General features: G+C 41.8%; 1 long non-coding RNA gene across 1 annotated transcript in view; it reads right to left on the minus strand.

Annotated features, from left to right (window-relative positions):
- Positions 1-419: 419 nt before the first annotated feature.
- LOC129393503 (uncharacterized) overlaps positions 420-17,159 on the minus strand; it is an 81,750-nt gene continuing 65,010 nt past the window's right edge. The window contains exon 3 of the long non-coding RNA XR_010108823.1: positions 420-940. This is a non-coding gene — a long non-coding RNA (uncharacterized LOC129393503). The remainder of the gene's footprint in view (positions 941-17,159) is intronic.

Genomic DNA, 17,159 nt, shown 5'->3' on the forward strand with positions numbered 1-17,159 from the left:
GACTGCCAATTTCTCTTCGCAACATCCACTGCCAAGACCAAGAATCAGCCTTCCCTTTCTTCTCCCCTCACAGGTCCCTGTGGAAAGGGGTCCTCCCAAATGGGGAAACAAAGGAATAAAAAGACTATTTTCTGTTGTTTATGCCCAGTTTTGGGGTAGGAAAGTGTGACAAAGATAATCATACACCTATAAAGATTTGTCAAAGAAGGTTGAGTGAATCTCGGGCTCAAAAAGAAATGTGGGGAAGTAGGAGGTGGTGGGCAAGGGCTGGGAACCAAAGGGAAAGAAACCATGATAATAGACTTCTGAAAAGCTGGTTAATCTTAGCTGGAATAACGGCAAAGGAAGAAAGCAAACTATTCAGCTCTCAGGAATCTTATTATTAATTTTGATGTGGCTGTGTATTTGTTGTCATTTGCTGAATATAATACATATGAAATGGCATGGTTATGTCTTATACAGAAGCCTACAATGACAATATGCACTTACAGTTGGTCATGTTTCAAATCTACTTCTAAACTTGGTGCACTGGGGTCTACAAATTTCCTATTTTAAGTCTTATCTTTAAAATGCTCTGTACTTTAAGTAGTAGGGGCAAGGTCATAAACAGTGGTGAATTTTTCCTTCCAAATATTACCAATAAGAAAAGCGGATTCACTACCTTTCAAAGTTTAGCCTCACCCTCACCCTTGAAAAAAGTTTCCCAAATGTGGTTAATCCTGGGAAGAAGAAAGCCCAACCAACCCTCTCCCCATCAAACATGACTGCTCCTTGATCCTTGATGACTTGATCCTTCAGGGTGTCTAGCTCTGAGTTCAGCCTTTAGGAAAGTGAGTTCTTTGCAAGGTCCGGAGACACCCACTGCAGTCTCCTGGCTTCTCTGGGCTCACTCCTCAGGCTGTGAAGCCAACAGGGGATCTCAGATGCTCTGCCAGTACACCTGGAAGACAAATCTGAATTTGCAGTTTCAAGTCTAGTTTCCACCTGAAGGCTATGTGGGTGATGCCCCAACTTCACTTTGCAAGTGCATATTCAGCTTAAAAACTATGTGGAGGAGACTGGTCCTACCCAGCTATGATCTTCTTGGAAAAAAACAAAGAACAAACAAACAAAATGGAGCCCAAATATTCTTTCTGCCAAGAAATAAAATTTTTCATAGACACAAGTAGAAACCCATGTTTGCTCCCTCTTCTCTCTCTCTCGTGTATATACACACATATATACACACACACATATATGCATTTTGGTGACTTGATCTAACTCTACATTTTATCACAACAGATACAATATCCTCCAGGAAATAATGCCCAGGAAGGCAACTCTGTCTTTCTACACAAGGAAAAATGCACAGAAGACCCATTTCACCATCTTGGAGCGCTGTTCTCTATTAGATTTTCCTTGTTTCTCTCTCTTTTTACTGTCCAGCGATGATGAGTCTCCACAAACAATCAGAATTTGCATTTTCCTGAATTATTCAAATAATCAAAAGGTGAGTGACGGGAGGAGGACTTATCTGAATTATTCGATAATTAAGCTTTCAGGATTTTTATTTTATTTTATTTTTTATAATGCAGGATTAGCGTTGTTCCCTATCCCCAACCTCAGGGAGAACCTTGAGGCTGTAAACCCGCCTCACACAGTGGAGCCTGGAGAATGGGGTCCATGCTATTTGAACAGGGAACATGTTTGTAATAACTTCAAAATCTACCTTGGTTACAAATACCTAGGACAGTAAGGAACATCCCCACCCGCCGCACCTCCCTCTCCAACATTTCTTCAACCTTTACTTGGTAGCTTCAGCATCAAGTATCAAAATCTGTGGGGGAGAGTACTCTTTCTCCATGTCGAAAGGCACCTCTTCTTGCACTCCCTGACCTAGCCAGCTCTAACCTGCGGGCTTATTCTGGGGGAGCTTCAGAGGAAAAGCCGGGGATGAGGGTCTTAATCTCGCTCTAGATCTTTACTTGCAGAGAGATGAGTTACATTGTTTAATTTTCTTCTCTACCTGGGCCGTTCAAAGAGCTCAGGAATATTGTCTTGTCTAATTCCCCGGAGGCTTCGTATTCTGCCCCTGCAAACTGACCACCTCCTCCAGCAGAAATCAGGCGGAGGGAATGGCGGGAGCTGCGTGGGGGAGTTCTTGGCGGAGGACTTGTATTCTCCTTCCCACCCCACAGCTGCGTAGGCTCGACTGGCGCGTGGGGGCTCCCGACTTGGAGGGGTGTGGGCAGTGGTATTCAGGGCTTTTTCTCCGTCCCGCCCTGCAGGGATCTGGAGTCCAGTGCCTCCAGGAAACCTTCCCTAGGTTTCAGGCGGCGGGGAGAGCATGCCAGTCAGGGAGGCAGCCCCGGACGGTTTGCACAGTCCAGAGACGGAAGTCCCCACGCTCCCAGCCTGGGACGGGGAGACCCTTATTTTCTCAACTTGAACCAAACGAAATCGGCAGCAGTCACGAACCTCAGCTCCCAGACCGGGTGGCGCCTGCCTGTCCACGTCTTTGTGGTTTTTTTTTTTTTTTTTTTGAAGGGGATACATTTAAAGGAAAAAAAAATCAATCCGAGAGAAACTTACACTTTCAAACATTCACAGCCGAACTTGTATGTGTTGGCGCCGCACTAGGGCCAGGCATCCGCCCAGCGCTCCCCGCCTTCCCCAGGAGTTGGGTCCCGCACCAACGTCTCTACTAGAAGCCGCGGCAAGTCACTTTCCCCAGTCGCCCTCCCGAGACCTACCGCCCCCAAAAGCCATTTTTCAAGAGGCGCAGGCCCCTCTCCAGGCTTCTCCGGAGGCCAGAGCAGCGGGCGGGCGGGCGGTGGCTAGGGGACGCGGCCCGGCCAGCTGAGCCCGCTCGTTTCCCGCCACTGTGCGCAGCTCGGGTCCCCCAGATCTTCGAAGCCCTCGGACCTGGCTTTCGCGCAGACTGGAGAGAAGGAACGGCGAGAGTGAATTGAGGGGTTACTGACTCCCGCATCCTCCAAAGACCGCACTTTGCATCGTTGTAACGCTCAGAGCTGCACACGCCAAAGGCGATTTTAGGGGTCCTTCTCCCTCATGGCATTGGAACGACGGGGCAGAAATTTCAACTTAAGTGTCTACACTGAAGTGTTATGTCTTCTCCAAGTCCTTTTCATTTACTTAGGAAGCCTTGGTTGTGTTCTGCTTTGGAATCTGAGGGAACTTCCCCTCTCTCCTGTTTTGTTTTTCCAGCATGCGGTCCAGCTGGTCTCAAGAAATGGGGCAGGGGAAGGGTGCATAAAATAAAACTCCAGTGAAACTAGAAGAACAGAAAAATGCTCACTGCACACAGACATGGATAAAGTAGTGAGTGCGGCTGTAGAACGGTACCTCTGGGGGAGAATGGAGACGCCCTTTTAGTTTAAATAGCGACCTAGAGGCCGGGAATATAGTTAACAGGGGGAATTGTGTTGCCAGAATCTTTGCTTTCCTTGATGGGTCCTGCAAAGCTCTTCGCTCCCCACCCCGAGTGAGAATCCAAGGGCGGCGGGTGTTTCTTTATTATTATTATTATAAATAGTCAAACTCTTCTTGTAATGACCTCATTCTTGCCAGATGTGTCTTCTGATCTCACCAGAATGCGGCACTTTAAAAAATTGAATCCAGTTTTGGAATTAATAAGATGTAAAATATGTTTATTTTATTTGGGGTTGAAGGGCCAGGCAATTCTTCTGCCTTCATGGATTTTACTGGCTTCTGTGTCCAGTGGCACATTTTACCAGATTGTTTTTGGTAGCTCGGATATTTTAGGGTCGTGTTCACTTCCAGGCTCTCTGAGACCTAGGAGTTTCAGGTGCATATTCATTACACAAGGGATGAGAAGTTCCATTGGGGGAAGGAACAAATCTCCCGCGAGTGGGTCTCAGTAGTCAAGCTACAGGAGCCTTCCTTATCTTCAAGAGGCAGCTGAGCATGGCTACCTTTGCTCTGCTCTTTCACAGAAATCCTTTTCTCTCCCAGTCCCTTTTTTTCTCCCCGCCATCCATCAACCTGCACCATTCAGAGAAAAGTCCCTTTGGGGAGTGATGACCTTCCTTTTGGAGAAAGAAGTACTCTCATAAGATTGCTGCCTATGATGGTTGAACGTCTGGTACCCCATGAGGATCTTCTATATCCAAATTTGCCACTGGACACAGAAGCCAGTAAAATTTCAACCATGATAAAGATATAGCAACTGCTCCCTCCAAATCCTGGGCCTGCAGCTGGACTACACCCCCAGCATTTTTTGCAGTTTCATATGGATGTGTGACTTAGTTCTAATTAATGGAATGCATGTGCCGTTTCCTGGCCAAAGCTTTTAACAAGTGGGTGTGTTCCCATTCTCCTCTGTGCTCTCTGTCTTCTTCCTCTGTGAGGATGTCCACCATGGCACCCTAGGGAATAGTTCAGACACGCGATAGGAAGAGCCTGGATCCCTGAAGCACATGGAGAGGGCAGCCACCCACTGGCAAGAATCATCTGCCTAGGACTTTACCTGAGGAAGGAATAAGTTTCTATTGTATTTAAGTGACTATATGTTTTGGGGTTTATTTACAATCATATCCCAGTCCATCCTTTACTCTTTAAAAGGCGAAATACAATTTCATTTTTGTGTTCTGCCACCCTTTATCAATGTCAATGGATGTTAGCTAACACTTCTTGGCTCTTGGATTAAAACTCCAGGGGGCCCCAGACTCTTCTGCCTGCTCTTAGGTAATAGACAATCCTGTAACAACTTCAAGTCATATACACAATTTCAAATCTTAGGGAGAATGTCCAGTGCAATGTAGCTTCAAGACTTTGAGCTCGGTTTAATGTGATATTTTCTTCCTTCCCTCACTCAAGTTTGCTTTAGCCTAGATGCGTGTAGAAGGAACGAGGGGTAATTTTTTAACCTTGTGTTTCTCTTCTTCCCCCACACCCCCCCGACCCTTATCTGTTGTTTCAGACTCACTAGGGTTTCAAGGGATGAAGAGAGTGAAGGATTGACTCAAACCGTTTTCTAATGGTTTGAATTGTAGAGATAAGCCAACTAGATCAGGGCTACTATAGTTGAAACTGCATAGCACCAAATAAAGCAGAGTTTTGGCAACTCACTACCAAAACCATAGATTTCCTGAATTGTTCAGTTTGATATATTTCCAGATCTAAGTAAAGAACCACCATTCATTTCACTAGATTGTATGGTAATAGCTCCAGTTGGTCCCTTGGAAAAACAGCTGGCACAAAAGCATTTTTTTCCAGAGGTGATGAGAATACATTCTTTTGCATTGGTTCACCCAAATTTCTCCCTCCTAGTCCCTGGATATGTAGGCTAGACCCAGTCACAGGAGATGAGGAAATGAGTTCCTGCTTTTTTGGCCCCTGCCAACAACAAGAACTGGGCAGCCTCCTTCTTGCAGTTTTGTTTTGCATTCTGCTTATTCTCTTATGGAAATCACAGCAGCTGCCTTATAGTTAGGCAGTCTGCCAGACTCTCTGGCACTTTTGAGACATTGGCATCTCTCTTTATAATGAGTGCCAAGCCACTCAGACCAGCGTTGGGTCACCAGGTGGGGAGAAAGCCTGTCAGATATAGCATGCCAAGTGAAAAAAAGAAGTGTTAATGATGCAGTTAACTTTGTCTATGGACATTGCTTGACTATGATATTTTAGGACTGCCTACATGCTGACAAAGGAAAACTTCAGTCCTTCATTGGATTATTTCCAAATATCCAAATATATGTTAACAAGTGGATGGATTAGCCAGATAACATTTTTCTCTTGCTTACAGCCGGTTGCTTGGCATTACACAGACCCTTATTATGTGTGGACACCATTGAGTGGCACCAGCACTCTCTCAGCCTGGGCTGGGGGAAGAGCCATAGAGTGGGATGTGGGCAGATAAAAAACATTTAAATCTAAGGGTAAGACTAATCCAGACTTGGAAACCTACTTACCACTGTGAGCCAGGGAGGATTTTGGATGTTCATGGTTAACAGTTAAGTCAGTCTGGAAATTACCCTGGTCTTCGGAAAGAATGTAGATTGTGTTGAAGATTGAATTATCCATCATGGATGACCACTTGGCCATGGATGACTGCTTTCTCTGGATTATTTCTAATCTAATTTTCTTTTTCAAGTATATAGTGGGTTATATTCATCATCATCAACTTTCTGGCAACAACAGAAGTGGAAAGGGCCTGGCATTCAAAGGTGAGGTTGTGGGTCCATATAATGAAACACTCTGATGGTGGGAATCGCTAGATAATGGAGTGGGATTTAAGAGTGGGACATCCATTTCCCTTGTGTAGCACTTTGAAACTGGGTCTTTTCTAATTTACCTGAGCAGAAACTAGACTGGAAACAGGGGCATATCCAAGATGACCTCTCAAGGCCTCTTTTTTTTGCCTTTGGCTTCTGTAATTTTCTGACAATAGCTGTACCTGTAAAATGTGTTCGGATTCAGTAGCAGGGTCAGGGGCTGCTGTCACTTGGCGGATTTCAACAACATGACCCTGGCAAAGACTTTGGAATAAAAACATCAGGAAAATAAACACTCAATGCTCCATAGCCAGAGGACCAGCTGGGAGCTGTCAGATTGAAATACTAGTCTATCTGGGAAGGGAAGGAAAAGGAGCAAGGCCTCCGACACTCTTCTGCCTCCTAGAAAATACCCCTCCAGCAGCAGAGGTGATGCCAAACACATCAAATTAATCAAGAAAAGAGATGGAAGAAGTATTAAGGCTGAGCTTCAACTCCAGCCAGTCTGTCAGTCAACACTCTGTCAGGAACAAGGCATTGCCTGGGCTGGGGGAGGGGAGCACCAGGAAACCAGACGAAGCCAGTTCCTGAATGTGGGGAGCCACACCCTATCTGTGCAGGGAGATGGAGCATATACTCAGGACCCAGGCAGAAAGAAAGGTGAGAAGATTGAGTGACAAGAGAAATGAGGGACCACAATGCAGGGAGGAGGAGGAGCGGGAGCTGCAGCAGAAGCGAGATGAATCAGACAAGACAGTCATTCCTTCAGAGGGGAGAGACACATGGGGAGCAGAGCAGAAAAGGGGCCCAAGGGAGAAGTAGGAAAAGACTTGTGTCCCAACTTGGGCAATGGCTTGTGCAGTTTAGAGCCTGGAGAGGACAAGGTATGTGCTGCTGGAGAGAAGGCACTCGTCTGGCTGAGCAGAAATTCTACATTAGGGAGTCAGGGAGAAGAGGCTGGGAAACCGAGGAACTGTAAATCTGGCAGGACAGTATGAACCAAATAGGGATTTCTGGGAAAAGGTGTTTCTTACAAAAATGCTGATAGGAAGAAGCTTTTGTTCTGGCCGCCCTTTAGAAAAGAGGCAAAGTCTAAGCAGATGAGCGTGATGCAGTTATCTGTCATCAGCTGTACAGCATAAACAGAAAAAGCAGGCTGCTTCACTTGTTCCAGCCTGAAGTGACAATAATGTCTGCCCAGCTATAGCAGGGGTATGCAAGGAAGATCTAGGGAATGTGTGGTAGCACATATCTGTATATGTCTCCTTGTGTGCAAGTGTGTGTGTGTGTGTGTAAGGCTGCTTGCACATGTGTTTTTATGTTCTGATTGGGCTGCATCTGAAGCGCTTTAGAAAAGTATAGGAATGATGTAACAATAAACTAATACATTAAATTAGTAGGCAGACTCATGAGAGGGTCTGAGTAATATACACCCATGCAGGAAAACATAATACAAAGCCTTCTACTCCATATACACATACACACACGCAGATGTTGAATAACATTCATTTGAATATTAGACGTGCACATGTACAAAGACATATTTTAAATATGGAAAAGACACAAATTCTATTGAATAACTGCCATCCATTTCATAGGTATGCTATAGGAAAGACTAAAAGAAAAGTAGATTTGAAATGGCATTTAAATCATCTTATCTATTCTTTTGTCTATAAGAAAGAATGCCAGCTTACCAGCTCCTTCAAGCAACATAATGCCTCGTTTTCTGAAAGAACTATTAACTGGGACTATTAGTCCCAGTCTCTAGCCCCTACTAGTATGTGTACTGTATAGGAAAGTGCACTGAATCCCACTGGAGTCAAAAGATAAGGATTATTAGTCCACATCTGTCTCCTAATGGTAAAATATTCTTCAGTAAGTCATCTGTCTGACTCTGATTCTTCCTCTATTAAGTGTGAAAGTTGTCTATAAAATCTAAAGTTTCTTCTAGCTATAGTCTTAGGATATATATACATACACACATACACACACACACACATATGTGTAAGATATCTCTCTGTCTGTCTCTTTCACACATATTATCCAAGTGCCCAGAAAATTAGAGGATGACCACAATTGTCTACAAAATGTCCAAACAATGTTTCAGTTCTGTTTTCTAATGACAAAACTCCAAATATGATTTTTGACATTGTAAGGACTAAGGAGTTAATGACAGAAAAGTTTATCTTTCAAAACCTGAGAATGAACAGGTCTGTAGTCACCTGTTTCACACAAATCTTGGAAATCAGTGCTTTGATTATGACACAATGTCACAACAATAAGATGATTTAATTAAGTCAGTGAAAAAAAATTAAGTACGTTGGCCATTTGACATTGGGTAGTCAAAACATTTTTTTTTTTTTTTTTTACATTTTAAGCAGATCCACTCTTTGTCTGTTATGGGTGCGCCCACTTCCACTATAAGAGATGCTTGGGCCCTTTTCTCTCTGGATCTCTCTCACCCCCACCACCAATACCCAGCAAGAGAATTTGCTTACGTCTCCTAGAGTGGCCACATTCTGAAAGTCTATAGTATATACCAATATACCTTAATATTCTACATGTATATGTATATTGAATAACAGACAGACCATCAAATAATAGCATGCTTTCTTTTCTTTTTTTGTTATTTTATTTTATTTTACTTTAAGTCTTGGGATACATGTGCAGAACATGCAGGTTTGTTACACAGGTATACCTGTGCCATGGTGGTTTGCGGTTTGCTGCACCTATCATCCCATCATCTAGGTTTCAAGCCTCACATATCTTAAGTATTCGTCCTAATGCTCTCCCTCCCCTTGCTTCCCACCCTCCGACAGGCCTGCATGCTTTCTTTTCAAGGCCCGTGGTAGAGAATTAGCACTTGTCACAATATTCCACGGCAAAAAAAAAAAAAAAAGGTTTGCAGCTGGTAAACTTCACCTTGAATGTCAACAGGGGGCTGATCTCATAACACAGCAGCCTGAGATAACCTGTATCACAAAGTCCAGCCTGGCTGTGATTACTTAGCATTTATATAGCACTTTATCTGGGTCCTGTATGTCAGCATCATTAATGGGAGATAAGTCATCAGGAGTTACAGCCAAGGACAAAATTCATGACCAAAAAGGAGGAAAGAAGAGAAAGCTGAAAGGATTTGAGTAATCCCATAGGGGTATGTGGTTACTCAGTAATGGGGAGGGGCAGATATGCTATGTAAAGAGGGCAAGGAAAGCTCTTTTTTCCCTCTCCCGTGGACAGAGTGGCTGGAGGTCCAGGAGAGAATTAGTTCAGAATTAAGGAGGAAAAACCCTGCCAGTGAGACTCACTAAGGCCAAGAGTTTGATTTTAAAAATTTATACTTTGTCTTCTATTGTACCTGAGATCCCAGGGAAATGATCATCTATCAGAGACTGTGAATAATGGCTGGAGGTTGGCTCTGTCTGAAGCAAGCGGATGGCAAGATGCCCCTTTAAAGTGGCTTCCAAGCCCAGAAGTCTATTTTAAAAATATCACAGTCAGAAATTCATCAGTTTCATTGTGGCATTTTGGTAAAGTACAAATTAACTCAAGTCTGTTATAATAGATAGGAATGTAATCATTCAATCAGCTGGAAGTATGCAAATGATTACTGTAGTATCAGAAAATTTAAAGCAAGTCTTCCTAGGTGTGGTTCAATGCTAAGAGAATGAGTTTTAGACACAAAAAATCTCAGTTTGAATCTTGGTCCCACAACTTTTTATCTGTGTGAATTTGGAGAAATTATTTAACTTCTACGAGACTTAATTTTCTCATTTGTTAAATGGAAATGTTATAGTCCATAGTAATGAGATGGACTTGTGTTTCTAGTGTTATAACAAACTAGAATATTTTATTATAAAGCACCTAGAAACAGTGGCCAAAATACAAAATTTTCTTTTAAATGCACAGCTGAGCTTGATGGGAAAAAAAAAAAAGAAAAATCCTCCAAGGAACCAAAAATAAGAAGAGAACTAAAAACCTGGATGTCAAATGTGGGAGCTGATCCTGGAGCTTCCTGGAGTGTGTTTAGAGGTAGTTGCTGATCTTGGTAACCAAAGGGTTTTAATGGTCATGTAGAAATAAGAATCAAAGTTCAGCCCAAATAAAGGGTAGAAAAAATATCTGTCCACTGGTAAAGGGAGAGATTATAAATTATAAATTATAACACCAATGTCTAAAGTCTAAAATGACTCTTTAGGCTGGGCACAGTGGCTCATACCTGTAATCCCAGCACTTTGGGAGGCTGGCATGGAAGGATTGCTGGAGCCCAGGAGTTCAAGCCTACAGTAAGCTATGATTGTGCCACTACGCTCCAGTCGGGGTGGCCGAGCAAAATGTGTCTCCAAATAAAATAAAATAAAATAACTCTTTAAATAGAGGAAAATTCTAAGTGTCAAGAAAGTACTTGTCATAGTTTAATTGCAACAATGGCTTTCTTAATGTCAGTGAAATAATGGTGCTTCTTACCTTTGAGAGTATCTTAAATTATGTGAAGTACAATTGTCATTGTATCAGCCAGAGTCCCGATTGAAAAGAAATTTCTCTATGTATTTTAAACAGCAGGGAATTAGGTGCTTACAAATCATCGAATGGGCTGGAGGAGTGCAAGTCCAGGTCAACTTATTGTCATTATTACACCTGCCTTTCACATTAGCAAAGATAGATGCAGCACTAAAAGTGATGCCTCAGAAAGGTGGCCCCCGCCTTGCTTCTGCACTCTAAATTCTTCATGAGTACATCTTTCTGGTGGAAACTAATTTGTATCCCAAACCTGGGAAACGTGGGTAGGTATTTGCTGGTTTTGCTTTCTAGATCCTCTTATATGAAAAGGTAAATAGAAGAGAATGAGAAGGATGTTGAATGCCAATAGACCATATCTAGGAGAGTCGCTAAGAATAAAAATCAAGTGGATAGAAGTGTATCATTTAATTGTCAGTTTATGAAATTACTCATTAGAAAGTATTTCTATGATAGAAAGTATCTATCAAAGATACTGTTATGTACCCACCAGACTGGGTCAAATTAAAAGATCAGATAAATAATAACACCAAGCATTGATAAGATTGTTGAGGAATGGGGTTGCTCATATACTGTTGACAGGAGTGTAATTTAGTACAACTTTGAAAAACAGTCTGGCATTATCTGATAAGATTGAAGGCATGCATACCTTGGGACCCAACAATTGTATTTCTAAGTATTTAAACTATAAAAATGCACACCTGTATGCACTAGTATACAGGTATTGCTATGGTGTGAATGTGTCATCCAAAGTTCATGTGTTGAAATGAACAATGCAACAGGGTTGAGAGGTGGGACATTTAAGAGATGATTAGGTCATGAGGGCTCTGCCCTCATGAGTGGATTAATGATGTTATTGTGGGAGTGGGTTAGTTATCTCAGGAGCCAGTTTCTGATAAAGGGATGAGTTCAGTACCCCTGCTTTCTTGCCCTTCCATCTTCTGCCATGTGATAACTCAGCAAGAGAGCCCTCCCTAGATGTGGGCCCCTTGACCTTGGACTTCCCAGCCTCTAGAATTATAAGAAATAAATATCTGTTATTTATAACTACCCAGTCTCACGGATTCCATTATAGCAGCACAAAATGAACTAAGCAGATACCATAATGTTCATAGCAGCATTGTTCATAACAGCTCCAAACTGGAAACAAAAAATGTTTATAGCAGTAAAACAGCTAAATATTTAGTGTATTAGACAGTAAATTATTTTGTAAACACACAAAAATGAATAAGCATCTGCCAAACACAACAATAGAGGTGAATAATTAATATATAATATTGGTCAAAATATCAAGACACAAAAACTTACATACAGTTTTTATTATTTTTAAAAGTCCAGAAAAGAAGGCTGGATGCAGTGGCTCATACCTATAATCCCAGCACTTTGGGAGGTAGAAGCGGGCAGATTGCTTAAGCTCAGGAGTTCAGGACCAGCCTGGGCAACATGGCAAAACCTCGTCTCTACAAAAATCTCAAAAATTAGCTAGGAGTTGTGGAGTATGCCTGTAATCTCAGCTACTTGGGAGGCTGAGGCGGGAGGATTGCGTGAGCCCAGGAGGACGAGGCTGCAGTGAGTCATGACTGCACCACTGCACTCCAGCCTGGGCAACAGAGCGAGACCCTGTCTCAAAAAACTAAAAAAGCTCAGAAAAGAAGAAAATAAACTATATTGTTTAAGAATGCGTATTAATTGTTAGGAATGTGGTAGAACTTTTTTTTTTTTAAAGCAAAGACATGATTCCCATAAATGTCAGGGTTATGGTTACCTTTAGTGAAAAGGAAGAGAGCTGTGATCAGTAAGGGGTGCGTGGAAGGCACTTGGAGTCTGGCAACATTTTATTTCTTGATCGGTAACTCAGCTACAGTAATTATTTCAATAATACATTTATGCTTTATGTGCTTTTATATATGTGTGTTATACTTCAAACTTTTTTTAAGTTTAAAAAGAAACTAAATAGAGTCCAAGGCAGGCAGATCACTTGAGACCAGGAGTTCGAGACCAGCCTGGCCAACATGGCAAAACCCCCATCTCTACTAAAAATACAAAAAATTAGCCAGGCATGGTGGCGCACACCTATAGCCCCAGCTACTGGGGAGGCTGAGGCACAAGAATTGCTTGAACAGAGGAGGCAGTGGTTGCAGTGAGCTGAGATCACGCCACTGTACTACAAACTGGGTAACAGAGCGAGACTCTGTCTCAAAAACAACAACAACGACAACAAAAAACCACTAAATGGATGACTAAAAAGAGATCTAGGCATAGGTAACAAGAGAATTATGGTTGGAGGAGAGTTATGATGAAATTTTCCAGTAGATTGCACAAGCAGATAAAAAGGTAGGAAATATTAGAGGCTAAAAAAAACACTGGAGAATAAAAAGGTACAACATAGACATATTACAAGTTCTTGGGGGAGAAAACAAGGAAAACTGGGGGAGGCAACATTCAAAGAGATTATGGGTGAGAATTTACCAGAATTAATAGAAGACATGAATCCTCAGATTTAGATAATACAAGTCCTCAGCAGGATCAATTAAACTAAATTTATACCCATATATATTGCCATGAATGAAAGAATTCTAAGGTCAGAGAGAAAAATACATTCAATATAACAACAATTACATTCACAATAGACTTTCCAAAATCAACAATACAGAACAGGGGACAATGAATAATTTATTCAAAGTGCAGAGTGAAAAACCCATCAAGAATTCTTCACTCAGCTATACTATTATGCAAGAGTAGAAATAAAATAAATAAATTTTCAGACAAACGAGACAGATTTGTTATCACAAATAAACCTTTCACTGAAGGAATTTTCTTCAGGAAATTTGCTGATGAAAATTTCCACCCATAAGAAAGAAATGAGATTAAAATAGGAGCTTGGAAAATACTTATGGTGAGTAAAGAAATTGGAAAACATGTGAGTATATCTAAACAAGCATTGACTGTACAAACAATAATAACAGTGGTTAATTTGCGAACACGAAAATAAGACGGCCTTATAATACTCAACAACAATGACATATATGAGAGATATATAACCAGAGTTAAAGTATTCCAAGGCTCTTGAATTATATTATAATGGGAGTAGAAATATTGATTAAGCCATTATGATTATTTTTAATTTAAAATTAAGGCAAATCATGAAAGAAATAGAAATAGAATATATATAACTTTCAAGTCAATAAAGGAGAAAATGAATTTTAAAAACTTTCATTTCAGTAGAAAGCAGGAAGAGAGATGCATGGAAAATATTAGCACAAAATAAGATGGTATATATAAAACAAAATTTGTCAGTAAACTCAACAAGTGTAAATGAACTAAACTCACCAGTTAAAAGATAGGAATTGTCAGACGGGATAAAAACTTTTAGTTATGTGCTGTTATAAGTCATAATGACACAGAATGGCTAAGAGTAAAAAAATGGAAAAAGATAACAAATCAGATAGTATTGCTATACTAATATGAGACGAAATTTACTTCAAGATATATAGAGGGCCAAGTGTGGTGGCTCACACCAGTAATCCCAGCACTTTGGGAGGCCAAGGCAGAAGGATCCCAGCACCTGAGGCCAGGAATTTGAGGACAGCCTGGGCAACATAGTGAGACTCTATCTTTACCCAAAAAAAATTTATTTTAAGACACATAGAATAGTGATTACTAGGGGCTGGGAGGAGAGTATAATGGGGAGTTCATGTTTAATGGGTACAGAGTTTTAGTTTGAAATGAGAAAACATTCTGGAAGTGGATAGTGTGACGGCTGCACAACAATATGCCTGTGTGTAGTAATGTCACTGAACTGCACACTTAAACATGGTAAAGTGGCAAATTATATTTTAGTATATTGTATCACTATAAAAAATAAGACTTTAAGATTTTTAAAATGTAGTTACTATATAATCATAAAAGTAACATTTCACCAGGAAGATATAGCAATTCTTTACCTTGATGTAACCACTTCAGATACATGAAACAAAACTATAAGAAGCAATTGCAGGCTGGGTGCAGTGGCTCTCGCCTGTAATCCCAGAACTTTGAGAGGCCGAGGTGGGCGGATCACCTGAGGTCGGGAGTTCGAGACCAGCCTGACCAACATGGAGAAACCCCATCTCTACTAAAAATACAAAATTAGCTGGGCATGGTGGCGCATGTCTGTAATCTCAGCTACTCAGGAGGCTGAGGCAGGAGAATCGCTTGAACCCGGGAGGCGGAGGTTGCGGTGAGCTGAGATTGCATGCGCCATTGCACCCCAGCCTCGGCAACGAGAGCGAAACTCCATCACAAAAAAAAAAAAGGAGCAATTGCAAAATTCACCATGATAGCTGAGTATTTTAAAAGTCATAGCTCTCTAGTATATTGATAAATTGGCAGACAAAAATTAGTAGAGACATGGGAGATTTGAATAACACAATCAGCATGTTCTGACATGTTCTGATAGATGTACATAGAATCCTTTATGCAGCAGTTAGAGAATATATAGTTGTTTAAAGAACATAGAGAACATTTCAAAAATTGACCATGCACTGTACCACAAAACAAATCTCAACAAATAAAAAGAATCAGTATTATACAGGCCACATGTCTCCAAACACAAACAATTAATTTAGATATCAACAGAAAGGTAAAATTCCCAAAGCTTGGAAATTTAGGAACAGATTTCAAAACATAATTAATAATGGAAATTAGATAAAATGTAGACTGAACAATACAGAAAATACACAATCAAAATGTGTGGAAATAGCACCAAGAGCAAACCCTAATGCGAGCTATGGACTTTGGGTGATTATGATGTGTTGATATAGGTTTACCAATTACAGCAAATCTACTGCTCTGGCAGGGGATTTTGATAATGGGGGAGCCTATGCGTGTGTGGGGCAGGGGGTATATGGGGAATCTCTCTACTTTCCTCTCAATTTTGCTGTGAATCTAAAATTGCTTTAAAAAATTATCCTTAAAAAATGTGGAATACAGCTAAAGTAGCATTTAAAGCAGATTTATAGCTGTAATACGTTAGAAGAGAAGAAAGAAAAAACAGAGCTAAGATTCCAACTCAAGAAATTACAAAAATAATGTCACAGCAACCTCCCCTTGCCACCAAAAAAGGTGGAAAGAAATAATCAATGTAAGAGTGAAAATTAGGAAACAAAAATACACGAGGGAGAATCAACAAAACTACAAATTGGTGAATGTTCACTCACCAAAGGGCACTGACAGGTCTTGGTAATTGGGTGGACGAGATGACCTGGTTCTGCAAATGTCAGTCAGCCTCTTTATCAAGCCACCCAGGAATTGCTAAAAGGACTCATTAGCACAGTAGCCGTGATGGCAAGTTGGAAATTATGCCTGGGCTCAACAAAACATATTTTCTCTCACCACGGCAGATCTTGGTACTATGTCCCCTAAGAGATAATCCGCCAACAGCAGAGACCAATAACAAGCCATATGGCATTCTAACCATAGGGACCAGCCAAGGCGAGTTGATTATAGTGGTCCCCCTCCATTATGCAGAAGGCAGTGTTCTTGCCCTCACTGGAATAAATCTTTTTTTTTTTTTTTTTTTTTTTTTGAGATGGAATCTTGCTCTGTTGCCCAGGCTGGAGTGCAGTGGTGCTCATCTCGGCTCACTGCAACCTCTACCTCCCGGGTTCAAGTGATTCTGCCACCTCAGCCTCCTGAGTAGCTGAGATTACAGGCAAGTGCCATGACACCCGGCTAATTTTTTTGTATCTTTAGTAGAGAGGGTTTCACTATATGGGCCAGGCTGATCTTGAACTCCTGACCTCAGGTGATCCGCCCGCCTCAGCCTCCCAACGTGCTGGGATTACAGCCCTGAGCCACTGCGCCTGGCCAGAATAGATGCTATAATATGAGATAAGATTGACTTTAAGATACCTAGAGGGCCAAGTGCGGAGGCTCATGCCTGTAATCCCAGCTGACACTATGGAATGGTAGAATGGTCTAATGAAGAGAGTTACACAGCCAGCTGGAAGACAATACCTTGTGAGGCTGGGGTGCCGTCTTAACAAGACTGAGTGCATGAGCCATATTTGACTCCTGCTCTTTTTTTTTTTTTTTTTTTTTTTTTTTGAGACGGAGTCTCGCTCTGTCGCCCAGGCTGGAGTGCAGTGGCGCGATCTCGGCTCACTGCAAGCTCCGCCTCCCGGGTTCACGCCATTCTCCTGCCTCAGCCTCCCGAGTAGCTGGGACTACAGGCGCCCGCTACCACGCCCGGCTAATTTTTTGTATTTTTAGTAGAGACGGGGTTTCACCGTGTTAGCCAGGATGGTCTCGATCTCCTGACCTCGTGATCCGCCCGCCTCGGCCTCCCAAAGTGCTGGGATTACAGGCGTGAGCCACCGCGCCCGGCCGACTCCTGCTCTTTTTAGCCTTTCCAACAACTCTGTA

Source organism: Pan paniscus, chromosome 10 (genome assembly GCF_029289425.2).
Source record: "Pan paniscus chromosome 10, NHGRI_mPanPan1-v2.0_pri, whole genome shotgun sequence".
Classification (NCBI taxonomy): Eukaryota; Metazoa; Chordata; class Mammalia; order Primates; family Hominidae; genus Pan; species Pan paniscus.